The sequence below is a fragment of the Musca vetustissima genome, unplaced genomic scaffold, assembly GCF_032173495.1.
Source record: "Musca vetustissima isolate MV318-11 ecotype Yass unplaced genomic scaffold, APGP_CSIRO_Mvet_v1 utg328796, whole genome shotgun sequence".
In the NCBI taxonomy this organism is placed as follows: Eukaryota; Metazoa; Arthropoda; class Insecta; order Diptera; family Muscidae; genus Musca; species Musca vetustissima.
This window is the reverse complement of record NW_026888122.1, coordinates 1-2727: the sequence shown is the minus strand read 5'-3', so window position 1 is coordinate 2727 and position 2727 is coordinate 1. Positions and strand designations below refer to the sequence as shown.

Here is a 2727-nt window from a genome sequence, read left to right as displayed (position 1 = left end):
TTTCTCGAAACTTGGCAGACATCACTCTAGGCTTAATTCAGTACGATATGTTAAGTTTCGTGCAAATCGAAAGATATATAGGGACTTTGGGGCACCATTTACATGAAATCAGACGAAACTATATATGGGAGCTATATCTAAATATGGACCGATTTTCTCGAAACTTGGTAGACATCAATCTAGGCTTAATTCAGTACGCCATTTCAAATTTCGTGCAAATCGAAAGATATATAGGGACTTTGGTGCACCATTTACATGAAATCGGACGAAACTATATATGGGAGCTATATCCAAATCTGGACCGATTTTCACGAAACTTGGCAGACATCATTCTAGACCTAATTCGTGCAAATCGAAAGATATATAGGGACCGTTTACATTAAATCGGTTATATATATATATATATATATATGGGAGCTATATCTAAATCTGAACCGATTTTTCCCAATTTCAATAGGGTTCGTCCTTGGGCCGAATAAGTGACCTATGCCAAATTTCATCCAATTCGTATAATAAATGCGACCTGTACTTTGTTTACAATTTAACATGGACAGACAGACAGACAGACGGACGGACATGCATATATCGACCTAAAAAGTGATTCTATGCACATTCTCAAAAGGAACCATGTGTCTATCTCGCTTCCTTTTGCCAGTTACAAACATATGCACAAAGACATAATACCCTGTACCACAGTGTGATGAAGGGTATAAAAATGTACGCCTTGGTGAGGGTTCTTAAAAAAATATTTTAAAAATCTACTCGTTAGTGAGGGTTCTTGAAAAAAGTATTTAAAAAATCTACGCCTTAGTGAGGATCCTTAAAAATATTATTTAGAAAATCTAACCACTAACCACTTCAGGTTACCCTTTACAATACCACTGAATGCATTTGAGAATATCTCTATATATACCAAATAAATAATTCTATTTCATTTTCTTTGGTGTTTCTTAACAACAACATCAGAAAATTCCTTAAACCACGAATTACAGTTAAAATGAAATTAACTGAATTGAAAATACTGTTGTTAACATTGTTGTAATTAAATTTTGGGTTTTGAGGAGAACTGTGATTTAGATCAGAACACCACTACCAAACCCAACGCCATCACCAACACCACGATCACCGTCAACCACCACACCCGAAATAAGGAAACAATTTAATTTCGTTGCAAACATAAATTTTATTTTCTCCAAACACCAACAGTTTGGCTCAAATGCATGGATTCATGGCAGGGGGCTTCAAGCTTTTTTCGAAGCTGCTACTTCTCCTAGATGCAAATGTGTGCATTTCAGTTCCACACAGTGAGCTCGGCGTGGTGGGGAGAAATGTACCAGTTACTTAGAAGGCAGTGATGGGCCAGGACAGTCTTTATGCAAAGACAAAGTAATATTTATATTCCAAAGTAATTGCTAAGAAAACTTTTACCTTCGTAGAGAGATTGAGGGAGAAAGAGAGCATAAGAGATACATCAACAACACCTGTGTGTGTTCTGCATGCAAATTTGTAATGGTCTGCAAGTTGTGACTGTTACAGTTAAGATTTGACTCTTAATTTTCTTCCTACAGTAACAACAACACCTAACAGAAAAAGTTATCATCATCAACTATAACAACAAACGATTGTTGGCAGCATATTTATTCAGTTACTAATTTTTTGCAAAAAAAATCTTAAATAAATTAAGAAAATTATGGACATACGAAGGTGGTTTTTATTTTAAAGGGACACATTTAAATGATTAAATTTATGCAGTATATTTTAGGTATTATAAATTCAGAATAAGGAAGACAAGATTTACATTAAGCATATATTTTTGTATTTTAAGGGCCATATATAGGCGTGGATATTAATTGTTTTTCAAGGACATATTTGCATGAACCTAAAAGGTCTATTTTTTTTAAAAAGAATGGTTCTTCAAAGTCCAATAAGGCGTGGTTTTTTAAGAAAACGTATGCATGGGCTTTTATACAAATGTTTTTAAAGATCAAATATAAGCGTGGATTTTTTTTTAAATATTTTTTCCAAGGAGCAAAATATAAATGTAGATTTCTAATTTTTTTCAAGGACAAATATAGGATTGGTTAATTGGAAAATATGTTTCAAAGACTATTTGCTATTAATTGACAATCATTAAAATTGTGTGTAAGAACATGTGCCTAACGTATTAATTTAATGGGGATGTAGCTCAGTGGTATAGCGTTCGCTTTGCACGTGAAAGGTCCCGGGTTCAAACCCCAGTATCTCCAATGATTTTTATTTTACATATTTATTTATTACTGATCAGTTCTTAGCATATTATCAAAAACAAAACGATGGTATAGTATTCTTACATAGCAGAGTGGCGCAGTGGAAGCGTGCTGGGCCCATAACCCAGAGGTCCGAGGATCGAAACCTTGCTCTGCTAAACATATGTTGAAGAGTTTTTTTATAAACTCTTAAGCCTAATAACCGTTTTTTTTTAATTGGTTTCTATTGGGAATCTTCAATAAGGTGTAAATGTTTGAAATATTTTTAGGGGCCATCAATAACTTGTTTAATTTTAAAAATACTTTTTAAAGCCTTTTTTAAAGAAAATTTTTTAAAGACCTACACAACGCCTGGATTTTTAGAGAATATTTTTATAGACCTACATGAGGCTTGGATTTCTAATAATATTTTTATAGACCTACATAAGGCATGCATTTTTCAAGAATATTTTTTAAAGACCTGCATAGACCAGAATTTTTA

The 2727-nt window shown here is 33.3% G+C and overlaps 2 non-coding genes across 2 annotated transcripts; both read left to right on the top strand.

The window, feature by feature from the left end:
- The first annotated feature begins 2174 nt into the window (after positions 1-2174).
- Positions 2175-2246, top strand: Trnaa-ugc (transfer RNA alanine (anticodon UGC)). Its single transcript has one exon. It is a non-coding gene; the product is annotated as a tRNA-Ala (tRNA).
- Positions 2247-2332: 86 nt separating this feature from the next.
- On the top strand, positions 2333-2404 carry Trnam-cau (transfer RNA methionine (anticodon CAU)). The gene has a single exon. It is a non-coding gene; the product is annotated as a tRNA-Met (tRNA).
- The last annotated feature ends 323 nt before the right edge of the window (positions 2405-2727 follow it).